At 41.9% G+C, this 17181-nt stretch overlaps 1 long non-coding RNA gene across 1 annotated transcript; it reads right to left on the bottom strand.

Annotated features, from left to right (window-relative positions):
• Positions 1–1693: 1693 nt before the first annotated feature.
• Positions 1694–15227, bottom strand: LOC137764738 (uncharacterized). Its single transcript, XR_011074052.1, has 4 exons — positions 15159–15227; positions 14448–14556; positions 4123–4444; positions 1694–2746 (listed from the first exon to the last, which is right to left on the bottom strand). It is a non-coding gene; the product is annotated as an uncharacterized lncRNA (long non-coding RNA).
• Between the last annotated feature and the right edge of the window lie 1954 nt (positions 15228–17181).

The raw sequence follows: 17181 nt of genomic DNA on the forward strand, positions 1-17181 counted from the left end.
GTCTGGGCCTTGTCTTGTCTTTATCTTTGTTGTACCTATCCTGCCCAATTTTGACTCTTCTCCAAGTACTTTCTTCTCAGCATGGTCTCCTGTCCTGGCAGAGAGCCCTGACTGATGGCCGTCTTGGGAGTTCACAAGGGCTAGAGAGCTCCATTTATTTCAGACCTTCCTGTAGGCTGTTTGCACTCACCCATGATTGAATTAGGTAGAACCCCTCCCAGTTTCTGCTTTCTCAAATTAACACATGAACACCTATCAGTTATTTTTATGTCCCTCCTGTTCTCAGTTTCATAAGAAGCCCACTACTTCCCTCTGCTTTCTTCTGCACAGTTGCCAATTCCGTCTTGCTGCCTTGTCCTCACCCACTTGTATTTTGGGCTTTGTGGGGATACCTTACCACCTAATTTTGCTGTAAACGTTATCCATGGGTTTTTAGTTTTGCTGTCTAATTGTTATGTCTGTTTTTATGTAGGGATTTAGAGTGAAACACTATGCCTCTGCCACAGCTATGTTCACAGAATTCCAATGTTTTATATCTTCTTGTGGAGAGTGGTTGAGTGTGTTAACTTTGTACAAATTCATTGAGCTGTGTCCTTCATATTTGTGCAGTCTGCTGTATGTATATTATAAACCAATAGAAAGTTTATTCCTGTATTAGGGTTCTCCAGAGAAACAAAACTAATAGGATGTGTAGATAGATAGATAGATAGATAGCTAGCTAGCTAGCTAGCTAGCTGGGAGGGGGGATTTATCTTAAGGAATTGGCTCATTTATCTTAAGGAAAGAGTGATTATGGAGACTGGCAAGTCCAAAGTCTCTGAGGGTAGGTCGGCAGGCTGGAGACCCAGAGAAGAGCTGATGTTGCAGTTCAATTCTGAAGGCCATCTTAAACTTAACCATACAGCCCCTAAAAAGAACCTCAATTTGAATTTACAGATGAGACTCAAAGATGCTAAGTAACTTGCCCAAGGTCACAGCTACAGAGTAGTGGATCCAGGAGCAGAACTTAGCTCTCCCTGAGGCCAGAGTCCATGCTCTTTCCACTACACCAGGCGAAAGGTGTTCTAATGGAGTCCGGTCCAATCTTCATAGCTACTTTGCAGGTCCAAGATACCAGGCTCCTTGATGGCGGCTGCGATAGCTTCTGACTGTTCTCACTGCTTTTACCTCCCACACAGCAGCCAGAGCGACCATTTCAAGAGAGAAATCTGATTCTGTCACCTAGAACACTTCAGTGGTGTGTCACTGTCTTAGTCCTTTCAGGCTGCCATAACAAAAATACCATAGACTGGTGGCTTAAATAACAAACATTTATTTCTCACAGTTCTGGAGGCTGGGAAGTCCAAAATCAAGGTGCTGGCAGATTCGGTGTCTGCTGCAAGCCCCCTTCCTAGATCACAGATGACCGTCTTCTCACTGTGTCCTCACATGGCAGAAGGGGCAAGAGAGCTCTCTGGAGCCTCTTTTATAAAGACACTAATCCCATTCATGAGCGCTCCACCCTCATGACCTAATCACCTCCCAAAGGTCCCACCTCCTAATACCACTGGGGGTTAGGATTTCACCATATGAACTTTGAGGGGACACAAACATTCAGTCTGTAACAGTCACTAAGAATATAGGCGTAACTTCTATGATAAAGACCAAAATATGTAGTTTACACAGGTTAGAAATTTATTAACTTGTCATATATAGTCTGAGTTTAACAGTCTGGGGCTGCTAGGGCTGCTCCATGGTGATGTGGAGCCAGTTTCCCTCTATCTTGTTGCTTTGCCATCCTCAGCATATGGCTTCCACCTTACGGTCTAGGATGACTCCTCCAGCCCGGACCATCATGTCTGTACACCAGCCAGTGAGAAGAAAATAGGAGCAAATGGAAGCCTGTCCTTCTGCTCACAACCCACTGGTCAGAACTTGGTCACATGGCCAAATCTATATGCAAAGGAGTCTGGAAAATAGTCTTTAACTGGGTAACCAAAACTCTGGGATCTGAATGTACTGAGCCAAAACTCTGGGACTTGAATACTAAAAGAACAGAGGGGAAAATGGATATTGGGGAGCAACTAACACTCTGTACTACAAATGGTTTTCCATCACTCTTACAAAAATACTTTACATGTCTCTTGGTTTTGCCTTTCCAGGCTTCAGCCTCACCTCCCAGCACACCCCCTCACTCTCTGCCCTCCAACCGCACTGGCCTTCTTCCAATTCCTTGAGTGTTCTATGCTACCCCCAACCCCAGAGCCTTTGCAGGAACTATTGCTTCTGCTGGAATGCTTTTCTCCGACATCACCTAATTAACTCTCACTCATTCTTCAGATGTCAGCTCAAGTGTCATTTCCTCAGGTAGGCCTTCCCTGATCCCATTCTAATATAGGTATCTTTCTTAACCACTCTTATCCACCATGAACACTTCCTTTACAATACTTAGCTCAGTTGTAATTGTACACCTATTTGATAATTATTCAACTAATTGCCATCTCCTCCTCTAGACTGTAAGTCAATAAAGGCAAGGCCATTTCAGTTTTGCTCACTGTTGTATCTCTAGTACCTAGCAGAGTGCCAGGGACAAATAACTTTCTTGAAGGAATAGATAAGTGAGTGACAGTGAGTCCTCAAAATTGTCTGGAGGATACTGACAGGACAGTTTCAGCTGTGTGGACAAGTTCTCAGACCACATGAAGCTTGATCCAGAGACTTCTCAGCTCTATAGTCACTATGGCAGGTCAGGATTATCTGGGTCCTCCTGTGGGTGGAGAATGGCTAGGTTTGATTCTAGCATCCAGTGTATTGCCCTCTTGCCCCTGATTACAAATAGATTCTATCAGGCTTTTAGTGTTCTTACTTTGATGAGGTTGTATTTTAAAAGAAGGCAAGTTGAATTCTGCCAGATTGCATCTCTGCACAGAAATCCCCACAGCTGCATCGTGTGAATGACTGGCTGCTCTGAGATACAGAGCTCAGGATACCCAGAGGGAAGAAGCACTTGGGAATGCCCACTGGCGTTAAAATGGAGTCAACTGGAGAATTTCTGCAAGTCAAAGATTTAACTCCCTCTTCTGCATTATTCCTGGTCCAAACACAAAGACCTCTGCAGACCTCAGGTTTGTGTCTGTATGCTTTTGGCTACAAGTCACAGAAGACTCCTTCTCAGCTGACCTTTCTTGTCACCTATCACAAGGAGTCTGGAGGCAGGGCAGCCCAGGGTTCTTTAATTCAACTGCTGGAACACTCTATGGAAGACCTGAATTCTCTCCATCCCCATTTTATACAAATGGTCTGTCCCTTGCTTTTTTTCATTTGACAATGTATCATTCCAAACAGGACTATAAAGAGCTACCTTATTCTTTGTTTTCTTTTTAAACTGAATAGTACCCCATTTTAAAGAGATACCATAATTTATTTAACCAGTCCCCTCTTGATGAACATTTAATATGTATTCAGTCTTTTGCTATAACAAACAAGATGCGATGGATACTCGTGCATAAGTTATTTCATGTGCCAGTGAGTGCATCTGAAGATAAATTCCTAGAAGTGAAACTGCTTGGTCACAAGATATATGCAGCATTTGTAATTTTATAGATATTGACAATCTGCTTTTCACGTGGGCTGTACCAACTTACACCGCCCTCCCCAAATATGTACAGCAGTGCTTTAAGTCTTTTTGATACTTTAGCTTAAACATAGAGTGGAAAAACTATGGTGGACGCCTGAATGGTTTCTGCATAGAGAAACAGTCAGTGGGTTGCTTATCAACTCAGTTATTTTAACTGGTAGCAACACAAGCCTCAATCCTCCTTTCCAATAAATCATTAACCCTGTGGACTACCCCTCCCCACCATTGTGTGAGGGATCCAGGCTGTCCATGTGCAGTCCATATTTCAGAACTTAGCTCTGTAACTTCATCATTCTATCCACAAATGACTCCTCCCTAGATGTCTTTTCTCTCCATCTCCACCTGGCCATCTCCTAGCCTCCCTCAGACCCAGTTAAGATGTCCTCTTCTCCATTAAACATTATCTGACACTCCAGGCAGAATTAGTCACTCTTCTCTGCTCCTACAGAATTTTGTTCACACCTCAATCATAGCACGAATCATCTGTAATATAATTATCCGCTTACCTGTCTGTCTCCCACACTGCGCTTCCCAAGGAGAGAAACCTCATCTTCATCTTTGGGCCAGCGCCTCCGCACATGGTGCCTGGCACATTAATAGTTCACAGTAAAGGCTTGCTGAAATGAAATTAGGTAAGGGCACAGTTTTGTAGTACCAGTAGCAAATGTAATTGTACTTCTCTTTTTCCTTTTCTGGTGGTGTTGATCAGAGGGTCAAAAATTCAGATGCTTCTGAATATTTCTTTATTTCTTTTTATGTTTCTGAACTTTCCTCTTCTCCTTGAGCCTGTTCTGTTCTCTGCTATGTCCTCAGTGCCTAAAACAGTACCTGGGAGACAAGAGGCATTTCATAAATAAATTTTGAATAAATGGATACCTCTGAGCAGAAGAAACATCTACAGTACAGCTAGGATTTTTTTGCCTGTTTGATGTGGCCAGAGGGTATTTCTAAGTTTTCCAAAAGCCTCAAGCTTGGTGCCTCATGTGCCAGTTCTGTGTATTTGGGTATCATTTCACTTCAAATTAATGCATGTAAAAGTGCTTAGAACTATGTCAGGTACTTAGTGCACATCCAGTAAATGCCTTTTTTTTTTTTTTTTTTTTTTGGCCACACAGCTTGTGGGATTTTAGTTCCCCGACCAGGGATTGAACCTGGGCCCTTGGCAGTGAAAGCACTGAGTCCTAACCACTGGACCACCAGGGAATGCCCCTATTTTTATTATTACTGCCACTAACTCAAGCGTGCTCCCATCAGTTCACCACCTGTGCTAGTCTCTCCATCTCTCTCCCAGCAGATAATGTGGCCTTGATCCCTGGAAAACATCTGAAGCAATTTACCAGCTATGTGACGCTGGGCCAGTTTCTTAATTAAGAAACTCTCAGATGCTCAATCTCTTCATTTGGACAACAAGCATTATATTAATATCTACCTCTCTGGGTTGGTATGAAGATTAAATGAGACAAAAATGGACACTGCTTAGCACCACGCAGGGCTCAGAGTGAGCATTCAGCTACCATCATCACCATCAACAGCAGCAGCAGCATTGCAGATGCTGAAGGCTTTCCATCTCTTCTTTTTGAGGGGCTCATTCCCACAGCCCTTCTGGTTGACTATAAACCTTTAGTTGGTTCTGGCGTTTGGAGCATCACCAGGAGGCTTGTCTTGACCACGTGTGGATGAAGTCCCTGCTCTTCCCTTGATGCCCTCCTGCCTGCATTGTTTGAAGATATTTATTTCACTCTCACAAAAATGTTTTGCTCTGACCCATTCCTGAGAGCTGCAAGTAGGCCACAGGAACTTCAAATCGCAAAATACAGAGCCGCCCACTCTTCCTGACCATATTCTGCCTGATGTCCAGTATTTGTCTGACACTTCACCCTGCCATGTAGGCCAATTTTGATGAGTCCTATTTCCCATAGACTCACTTGAGACTTTGCCCTGTAAACTTTCAGTGAACATGAGGTCACCTCTGACCCAGAGGTCATCGTTTCACCTTCTCCTGAGGACCTGCATCTAAAGAGGCAACGATACACTGTCCTTACTAATCCAGTTTTGTGCATGTTACTGTTTTATGAAACAAAACAATATATGGTAGAGGAATACCAAGGTATTAGAAATTATAAGGATAATTATAGAGACTAGAAGATAGAACTAACACAGAAGACAGGCAGAGGTTGTCTCTGTGGAGGAGGAAGGGGGATGTAACTGTGGAAGGGTCCACAGGGAGCATATGGAACCCTCAGAATGTTCTGTTTCTTAACCTAAATAGTGGGTGCGTGAATATTCATTGAATGATTAATCTTTAAACGACACATATTCATGTAATACAGTTAAGTGTATGTGATGTATTTCTTGAGTTTTTGAAAAAAGGAAAACATTTTGAAAGAGGAAGGAAGGAAGGAAAGGAGGGAGGGAGGGAAGAAAGGTGGGAGGAAGTAAGCTGGATCTGTTCATAGGAAAGAACATGTCAATATCAAATCCCCATTTTTGGCTGATACTATTCAGCATCCAGGAGGATCATTTCAACAATTAATCTGTGGATCAGTTTTTTAAAATTTTTGAACTGTTTATTTAATCCAAAATCAAACATTCTAAGCTTCTTTCCTCAGAACATCTTCCAGACCAAGAAGTATCTCATAGTTTTAGGGGACAGAATTTCTTAGGGAATCTTGACTTTACAGGTGTTCCTGCAGCAAAGGTGGGACAACCACTCACCAGGCCAGAATACAAATCAACTCTTTAGTTTTCATCTTAAAATGAATTCTGTTTCCCATCCCCCAAACTAACTCTGTCACCTTCAGTACTCAAACAAAAGACACTCTTACTCACCAGAACATAAGATACCGCTCGCTCAGCACCAGGGTTCTCAATTTTGAATTATTTTCAAAAGTCTTGCTGGAATTTGTTTCCTGAACTAGCCAAGGCTTAGAATGCATGGTGTGGCCACAGCCCCTTCCTAAGACAGTTTCTTAAATATAGATCTCCACACTGTTACCACTTTATGACCTTGTCCTCCACTCTACCCCAACCACAGCTGTTAGCCCAGGATTGGGCACCTACCTTATGATAGATTATCTAGAAGTGAGCCGGTGGCCTGTGCATATTTGTTAAATAGGCAAATAAATGAAAGAATGATGACCATGATGTGACCTGGCACAAGAGCTTTGCCAAGAGAATTGACGCTGTCTAAATGAACTAATCAGATCACTCTCTTGTGGAGCTGAAACTGAGATGCAGAAGTCGGAAGTTGATGACAGGTTGAGAAACTGAGTGAATACAAAAAGAGGGGGCAAGTGCAAAGGTTTTGAGGCCACAAAGAAGCAGAAGCTATGAGTAAGCAAAATCAATGAACAAGCAAATGATATTCAGAGAAGAGGTTGAGGGGTTGGCCGCCAGCAGGAAGAGTAGGAGAATCAAAGAAAGAAACAAGCTGAGTCCCCATGATGGCAGGGAACTGAAGCACTTATGATGTTGTGGGCATGATAACCCTTGTGACCCAGTCACAAGTTTACTTAAGGTTCTAAATCACCTTCTAGTTCTCAAATTATGCCCCAGGCTACAGAAGGATTAACTGTTCTTGGTTTCTTATAAAATATTTATTGAACTTCTTGCCATATGTAGATGATGTAGATGATGACACTGGAATAAAGTGATATCATCAGAATAAATCTATAGTGGGGAGGGTGTCTCCATCCCTTGCAATCAGAGGAGCCTAACTAGCACAAGATTTGAGAAGGATCATCTGAAGGATATGCTTGTCATTCATTCAATCAAAAAATGTCTTGTACTGTACTAAGCACTATACTAGGTGTGGGAATCCCTAAAGTATCCTCTGTAAGTCTGGTATAGAGGATAGATAACAGTTATAGCACAATGTGATAACTGATACAACAGAGGTTCACCCAAGATGCAAGGGTGGAGGTAGGGTCCCAGAAAACTTGTCAATATGAGCTGAGACTTAAAGGGACTCTTAGCCATAAAAACAAGGAGGATGTTGAGGATAGGCAGAAGGAACAGCATAAACAAAGGCACAGAGATCTGAAATGGCTGGTTGTGTTTAGGGAATTGTGAATACATGATTTTTTACACTAAGCAGAAAGAGCTAGAATTGAGGGAAAGATTAAGAACCCAGGAAAGAAACTCTGTTTCAGGCTATGATGAAGTTGCTAGTGCCAGAATAACCCTCTCGCTGAAAACAAATATTAAAGCTAGATAAAACACAAACCATAGCTGTTTGATGACATCAAAGAACAACCAAGGCAACCAGGACCTCGAGAACCAAGTTACCAGAGAGAAGGGAAATGCAGAAAGAATGAAAAGCAGAAAAAAGGGTAAATTTGTAGGTAAATTTCATTGAATAATGACTGTTCAGAACAATAAATGTCATCTATTGTGAGGTTTATAATATATTAGAATAAACAATAGTATGAAAGCCAGGAGGGTGCTAAACAGAATTAAAGTGTTGTAAGGTCCTTGAATTGTCTAGAAAAAGGTAAAAGTACAATTTAAAGGAGACTTTGTTAAGTCAAGGATGTATGCTGTAATATCAAGGGTAACAAAATAATAATAATAATAGTAAAATGTGTAACTAACAAGTTATAGAGGAAGGAAACAGAATAATAAAAAAATACTGATCAATACAAAAGAAGGCAAGAAAAAGATAAAAAGAAACAAAAAATAGTCTGTGACCCATTTTGAGTTAACTTTTGTGAAGGTGGAAGGTCTTTGTTTAGACTCATTCTTTTTAGCACATGAATTGTCCAGTTGTTCCAGCACCATTTGCTGAAAGACTAACTTTTCTCCATCGTATTGCTCTTGCTCTTTTGTCAAAGATCAGTTGACTGCATTGATGTGGGTCTATATCAGCCCTGTCCATTCTGTTCCATTGATCTATTTGTCTGTCCTATCACTGCTACCACACTGTCTTGATTGCTATAGCTTTATAGTAGGTCTTGAAGCTGGGTAGTGTCAGCCCTCCAACTTCACACTCTTCTTCAAGATTGTGTTGGCTATTCTGAGATTTCTTTTTTGACCCGTGTGTTATTTAAAAGTATGTTGTTTAATCTTCAAGTATGTGGGGATTTTCCAACTATCTTTCTGTTATTGATTTCTAGTTTAATTCCACTGTATGATTTCTATTCTTTTAAATTCATTAAGGTGTATTTTATGGCCCAGAATGTGGTCTATCTTAGTGAATGTTCCATGTGAGCTTGAGAAGAATGTGCCTTGTGCTGTTGTTGGATGAAGAAGTCCATGAGATGTCCATTATATCCAGTTATTTGATGGTGTTGTTGAGTTCAACTGTATCCTTACTGATTTTTCTGCCTGCTTGATCAATCCATTTCCAATAGAGGGGTAGAAGTCTCTAACCATAATAGTGGATTCATCTTCTTTTCCTTGCAGTTCTATCAGTTTTTGCCTCATGTATTTTGACACTCTGTTGTTAGGTGCATACACGTTAAGGATTATTATGTCTTCTTAGAGAACTGACTCCTTTATCATTATGTAATACCCCTCTTTATCCCTGATAACCTTCTCTGCTCTGAAGTCTGCTCTATCTGAAAGTAATGTAGCTATTCCTACTTTCTTTTTTTTTTCTTTTTAGGGTTTTTTTTTTAAAAGCAACTAGTGCTCAAGCTGTTTCATTTTGGTTTGTTTTTTTAATGAATGTATTTATTTTTTATTTATTTATTTATTTTTGGCTGTGCTGGGTTTTTGTTGCTGCGCACGGGCTTTCTCTAGTTGTGGCGAGCAGGGGCTACTCTTCCTTGCAGTGCACAGGCTTCTCATTGCAGTGGCTTCTCTTGCTGTGGAGCATGGGCTCTAGGCACGGGGGCTTCAGTAGTTGTGGCTCGTGGGCTGTAGAATGCAGGCTCAGTAGTTGTGGCACACGACGGGCTTAGCTGCTCCGTGGTATGTGGGATCTTCCCGGACCAGGGCTCAAACCCATGTCCCCTGCAATGGCAAGCTGATCCTTAACCACTGTGCCACCAGGGAAGTCCCCCTACTTTCTTTCAGTTATTGTTAGCATGGTACATCTTTCTCCATCCATTTACTTTTAATTTATATGTCTTTGTATTTAAAGTGTGTACCTTGTAGATAACATATAGTTGGCTCTTTTTTTTTTAATCCACTCTGACAATCTGTTTTTTAATTAGTGCATTTAGGGCTTTGGTGTCCAAAATGATTACTATTGATATAGTTGGGTTAATATTTATGATATATGTTACTGTTTTCTATTTGTCAGCCTTATTCTTTGTCCCTACTTTTTGTCTTCCACTATTTTTCTGCCTTTTGTGGTTTTGAGCATTTTATGATTCCATTTTCTCTCCTTTCTTAGTATATCAACTATACTTTTCCTAAAACTTTTTTTTCAGTGGTTGCCCTAGAGTTTGTAATATACATTTACAGCTAATCCAAGACCACTATCAAATAACATTATACCACTTCACAGGTAGTGCGAATACTGTATAGTAACAAAATCATCCTAATTCCTCCCTCTGATCCCTTTATCACTGCTGACATTCATTTCACTTTTTTATAAGCATGCATAAGAATATATATATAGTCAAGTAATTGTTGCTATTATTATTTTAAACAAATTGTTATCTGATAGATCAATTGAGAATTTAAAAAATAAAAGTTTTTATTTTACCTATCCTTATTCCTTCTCCAGTGCTCTTCCTTTCTTTACATAGATCCAAGTTGCTGCTATGTCATTTTCCTTCTCTCTCTGCGCTCCTAGCATACTAATCATAGTTGTTTTTAATTCCCAGCCTGATAATTCCAACATCCCTGCCATATCTGAGTCTAGTTCTGATGCTTGCTCTGTGTCTTCAAACTGTGTTTTTTGTCTTTTAATACGACTTGTGATTTTTTTCTTGGTTGTCAGGCATGATGTACTGGGTAAAAGAAACTGTTGTAAATAGGCTTTAGTAATATGGGGTAAGGTATAGGGTGAGGGAAAGCATTTTACAGTCCTATGATTAGGTCTCAGTCTTTCAGTGAGTCTGTGACTCTGGACTGTGATCTTCACACATGCTTCTTATTCCCCTTTACCCTCTTAGGTGGGACAGAATGGCTAGACGGGGGCTGGAGTTCAGTATTTCCTTTCTCACAACTGGAAGGCTAGAGCCAGCCTTCCCTCGGGTCAGTTAGGCTCTGATAAAACCCCAGCAGGTTAAGCTCTGGTTAAATAGTTTCTCCTGAGGACAGACCTTGTTATAAAGAACAGAATGTTCTGGTATATTTCAAAATGGTTCCTTTTCCCCCTCCCCTGCCAGAAGCACAGGGGGATTTTTCTCATGATTCACTTGAGAACCTTGTAGAACTACAGGAGGTAATTCTCATAAAAAAGGTGGAGGGCTCTCAATGAATGAGTCCCCTTGGAGTTTTTAACTCTCAGAATTATCCATACTGAGCCTCCAGCAATTCATCAACTACGGTTCAGGTTTCCTACCCCAGCACTGGTTCCTGCAGAAGTTTCAGCTTGTGGTCTTCTGCTACAGTAAGCTGTGATTCTCTGCATTGGTCCTTCCAATTTGGGTGACAGTGGTTTGCCCTGTGACCTCACTTCTCTTACATATCTAAGAAGAGTTGTTGACTTTTCAGCTTTTTTCAGCTTTTTATTTGTTGTTAGGACAGAGTAGTGACTTCTAAGCCCAGAAACTGGAAGTCGTTATTTTTTATTATGGACTTCTAGCCTAATTTGCAGAGATTTCAATCCTGTAAAATATGCTGAGATTTCCTTTATGGCCCAACTTAAAACAAGAATTAAAAGAATCAAATTGTTTCCAAGTAACTTAACTGTATCCCAGAACAAAGTTCAAACACACATGAATAGAAATTAAGACAGTACACAACAAAGTAAAATTCACAATGTTTGGTACCCCATCAAAGATTAGTTGACTTACAAAGAAGCAGAAAAATACCACCTGTAAGGAGGAGAAAAATCAATCAATCGAACCAACCTACAACTGAGACAGATGTTAGGATTAGCAGACAAGGACATCAAAACAGGTATTATAGCTATATTCCATATGTTCAAAAATAGAGTAGATACATGGAAGATAGTTTTTAAAAGAACTAAATCAATCATCTAGAGATGAAACTACAATGTGTGAGATGAATAATACACTGAAAGGAATTAGTGACAGATTAGACTGCAGAAGAAAAGATTAGTGAACTTGAAGACATAGACTGTGGTAAGTTTAAGATGTATACTACAAACCCCACACTGCCACTAAAAAAACAAAGAATTATAGCTAAAAAACCAATGAAGCAAATAAAGTGGAAAAATAAAAAAAGTACTCAATCCAAAAGATGGCAGAAAAGGAGGAAAAGGGAACAAAGAACAGATAGGACAAATAGAAAACAACAGCAAGCAAGGTGATAACCAACCTAACCATATTAAAAATCACATTAAATGTAATTGAATTAATTAAATGACAGAGATTGTCAGCTTGGATTACAAAAGAAAAAGACCCAACTATGTGCCTCCTAAAATAAATACACTTTAAATATAAAGACGTGGGGCTTCCCTGGTGGCGCAGTGGTTGAGAGTCTGCCTGCCGATGTGGGGGACACGGGTTCGAGCCCTGGTCTGGGGGGATCCCACATGCCGTGGAGCAACTGGGCCCGTGAGCCACAATTACTGAGCCTGCACATCTGGAGCCTGTGCTCCGCGGCGGGAGAGGGGAGAGGCCGCGATGGTGAGAGGCCCACACACCGTGATGAGGAGTGGCCCCCGCTTGCCACAGCTGGAGAGGGCCCTCGCACAGAAACGAAGACCCAACACGGCCATAAATGAATAAATAAATAAATAAATATAAAGACATGAATAGGTAAAAGTAAAAGTATAGAAAAAGACATACCATGCTGGTACTAAAAGAAAGCCAGAGTGGCTATAATAATATCAAAGTAGATTTCAGAGAAAAAACATAACCAAGAATAAAGAAGGTAATTTATAATGATAAAAGGGTCAAGTCAACAAAAGAACATAACAATCCTAAGTGTTTATGCACCTAAAAACAGAGCTCCGAGATTCACAATGCAAAAATTGATAGAACTGTAAGGAGTAATCCACAACTATACTCAGATTTCAATATCCCTTTGCCAATAATTTACAGAACAAGTTAACAGAAATTCATAAGGATATAGAAGATATGAAGAGCACTATCAATAAACTAGACCTAATTGACATTTATAGAACACTCCACTCAACAAAAAGCATACACATTTTTTTCAGTGGGACACGCAGGTTTGCAGCTGAGGAGAACCATCTAGGTAGGAAACAGACTTGAGAGTCATTAGCTTTCAACTTGTAATTAAAGTCTTGGGAGCAGAGGCAAAGAGAGTGTGGAGGGTGAGAAGAGAGGAGGGCCTGTGACCACAGAATGGGTAAAGGAAGAGGAACCAGCAGAATAGCCCGAGGAACAGCCAAGAAGTAGGAGAAACAGGAGAGTGGATGTTATCAAGACCACATGAAGGGTGTTTCACTCTTCATTCCATTTCAGGGAATGGTCCATAGAGTCAAGTCTACATTTTAGTCATTCAAGAACTCTGAGCACCTGCTACATAGCAGGCACTCTGCTGGGGTCAAAATGGGAAGAGAGAAAGCAGACTCAGACCCTACTCTCCTGGAGTTTACAGTCTAGAGGAAAAGACAATCAAATAAATCTCTCCAATAAATTTGTAATTACAAAGATGGTTTTTTGAGAGCATACATCAGAGGAATGCTATCTTCCCTGTGGAAGAAACATTTGAGCTAGGTCAAGATGGAAGATAAAATACCAAAAGCACAGCAACAAAAGAAAAAATAGATAAATTGGACTTCATCAAAATTAAAAACTTTTGTGCTTCAAAGAACACCAACAAGAAAGTGAAAAGACCACGTGAGCAGAGGAGAAAATGCTGGCAAAACGTATAAAGGATAAAGGACTTCTTTCTAGATATAGAAGAACTCCTAAAACTCAATAATAAAAAGACAAATAATCCAACTGAAAAATGAGCAGAGGATATGAATAGACACTTATCCAAAGAAGATATACAAATGGCTAATAAGCATGTGAAAGTAAGTTCAAAGTCACTTGCATTAAGGAAATGCAAACGAAAACCATAATGAGATACCACTTCACACCCAAAAGGATGGTTATGATAGTAATTTTTAAAATGGAAAATAACAAGTGTTGGTGAGTGTATTAGTTTCCTAAAGCTGCCATAACAAAGCACCATAAATTGAGTGGCTTAAGTAACAGAAATTTACTGTCCCACAGTTTTTGAGGTGTTAACAGATAAACTGAGGCATATATAAAATGGGTGAAGGAACACATGCAAAAGTTTTGTATCAGGAAAAGAGCATGGCTCATTGGAGAAATGAAAGATCAGTGTGTGTGACTGGGACGACACTGGAGAGGACTGGGTCTGACCATGCAGGTTAGAGATTTGGGTCTTATCCTAAAAGCAAAGGGGAGCCACTGAAAGATTCTAAGTAGAGGTGGATAGGACTTACATTTGAAAAGAGCATTGGTAGCAAAGGAGAGTCAATTAAGATTAAGATTGAAAAGTTAGATTTAGCAACAAAGAAGTTAGTGACCTTGGACAAAATCAGTCCAGGTGAAGAGACAGGATGACTAATTTGGGGAATTGGAAGGGAAGTGGAGTCGGCAAAATTATACTACACTTGGTAAAGCCTCTCCCTATTCCAGTCTCCAGGGAAACAGACCAAAAATATACTTGGCTTGAGAAACAACAAAAGACATGTTTGCATGCATATTCACTCACAGCCGGTTCACCAGCTGATTCTGTTTCTGTTCAAGAATTCCAAACTTACCCTGACACAGAGGGAGGACCCATGGCTGCAGTTCTTCTGATGGTTCTCTCTCACCAGATCCTGGCCTTCTTTCATCGCTGGCAGGGGTGGATGAGGAGGCTGCCACCATCTGAGATTTGGAGACACTTCAGAAACACAACTTTTTCCCTTTTATCTTTACTGGGCCTCTCAGTAAAGATAACTCTGAACTCTAAACTCTGCACAACCCAGAACCCAAAGGCAGGCCAAGTAGACACACTCAAGCCCTACTCACGGGAAGACCCTACTTAAAAATGCCCCAAGATGCCCTAGCTACTTCAGTGCTCCCAGATAGGAAAGTCCCAGTGGAAAGAGGCAGCTGTCTTAACAGATGTGGGTTAAAATATGTTAGTTTTGCTAATTTTATAAAAACATTATCTTGTAAACACGTTGCTAAGATCCCTTCCATGGCCATAGACTGGGCCTGGGTAAGTGGGCGTTCAGAAAGTGAAGTTTGGTTAGTGTCAGAGCAAACCACCTCTGCTGCCACAAAGGCTCCTTAAAAGGCTGAGCCAAAGGGTGGGAACTTTATCCACATTTGGAGGGAGGTGCAGCGGCCCGGGCTGAGCTCTGGGGAGACAAGAAGGGGCTTCGTCACAGTGGCTCACGGAGCGTGGCCGGCCCCGGGTAGCTGCCCAATGAACGAAGCTGTGGCCACTCCCGGCCTAATCCCAGGCCGAGGTCTCCGCTGACCTAACGTCCCGCTCCTGCGGCGCTCGATCCATTCCCAGAAGGGACAGCAACCTCCAACCCACTCTCCCCTCCCGCAGGTTTCAAAAGGAGCGCGCTCCCTCGGGCCCGCCTCCTCACTTCCGGCCTGGAAACCCGTTAGTCCCGCCAGGTCTCGCGATATTGCTTCTTCTCGCTGGCCGAGCCGACCCGGATAGTCGCCCTCGTACGTCTGCAGGCGGTGACCCTTTTTGGGTGTCCTTTGGGACGCAGGCTCTTCGCCCGGCCTGTTTCTACCAGCACGAACGGGTCTATAAAGGCCCAACGGCTCACTTAAGTCCACCGGACCCTGATGGTTCAGATAACGGGCGTCAGGGATTCGCCTTCCACCCCGTGCCCATGCCTGACTGTGGCCCTGGTCGAGTTTTGCAAAAATATTAATGACTGCCTGTTCTAGGCGTTCACTAGAATGTGATTTTTACCCTCATTATACAGATGGGGAAACTGAGGCTTAAAAGTGAAGGAACCTGCCGAGGGTCACAGAAAAGGATGCGACCAAAATTCGAACCCAGTCTGACTCCAGCTCTAAAGCCTCGTGGCAGAACAATTTGTGAACAGATCATTCCTCCCCCTAGATTCCTAGAGGAGAGCGTAGCTCAGTGAAAAGTGTCCCAGCTTTGGGTTCACACAGACTCAGGTTCATATGAAAATCTAGACACTTTCTTGCTATGTGACCTTGAGCAACTTGATTAACCTTTCTGAGACTCTTTCACTGATAGATGCGGGTAATGATACTTCATGGGATTATTGTGAGTGGTCTGTATGTTCAGGGCCTACTCCAAAGTAAGCACTCAATAGGTAGAAGCTACTGCTATTAATAATTTTTTTTATCCCCTTACATGTTGTACAGTGTTCAATGTTTAGGAGATACTAAATAAGCCATAAGTGAGAGAGTGAATGAATGGAGGGAGAAATGAAATAAGTCTGGCCAGGTACCAGGTGGTCCTTGCCTCCAGCTCACTAATCTCTTATCCCCTTAGCTGATGTGGCTGCACTTCAAAGGGCTTGAAGTGGGAAATGACTGCTTATCTTCCACACAGGTGTGTGTGTGTGTGTGTGTGTGTGTGTGTGTGTGTGTGTGTGTGTTTTAACTTGTTATTGAAGTAAGATACAGAAAAGCACACAAATCTTAAGTTCACTCAAGTTTTTATAAAATGAACATGCTGGTGTAACCAGCCCCTTGATGAAGAAGCAAAACATTACCAGCTCTCAGAATCCCCCTCATGTTTCCTTCTAGTCACTACTTCCCCTGCAGGGGTAACCACTATTCTGCCTTCCAGCAGAAATTAGTTTTCCCTGTTTTTGCACAGGATGCAACTGGAATCATATAGTGGACCCCTGTGCCCATGACCTCCTGGCATGCCTCTCCCTCTCTGAGGTAGAAAATGATATTCTGCTGCTTCTACTCGAAAGCGTTCCGATGGTAGAGATATGTGTGCCCCTGGTAACCCCTGTCTTTGCCATTATACCCCAGATCTTTCCTTCACAAGGAAGGCCCTGGGAGGGTGGGAGATGGGGATGCACTGAGCCACAAGATGGTCGTATCCAGCCTCACACCATTCCAAACAACAGTCTTCCCTCTGCTCTGTTCGATGCACCCTTTCCCACCCTCCACTGAAACCCCTTTCTCACTCAGAGTGATGCGCTCTTGGAGCTTCTGCTGTTCTTCCCTGTGGTATGGGATCCACCACAGTCCCTGGCCCACTAGACATGTCTGTTCATCCCCAAACCCAAATTGTGGGCATGGTTTCGTTCTCCTCCAAAGGATTCCTGATGTCATATAGGTTAAGGGACCTGGCTTAAGGGTTCTGGGTGTTCTGTCTCAAGGGGGCAGTGTTGCCTAATACCATGAGACAGCCCAGTCCCTAGCCCAGGCAAGAAGCCCCATTACACAGATATTATCATCAAACCCGTGTTACAAATGAGGAGGGTAAGGCTCAAAGAAGTTTAAAGGATTTGTCCAAAACCATATAGTTTGCAAGTGACA

This window comes from Eschrichtius robustus, chromosome 5, assembly GCF_028021215.1.
Source record: "Eschrichtius robustus isolate mEscRob2 chromosome 5, mEscRob2.pri, whole genome shotgun sequence".
NCBI classification, from domain to species: Eukaryota; Metazoa; Chordata; class Mammalia; order Artiodactyla; family Eschrichtiidae; genus Eschrichtius; species Eschrichtius robustus.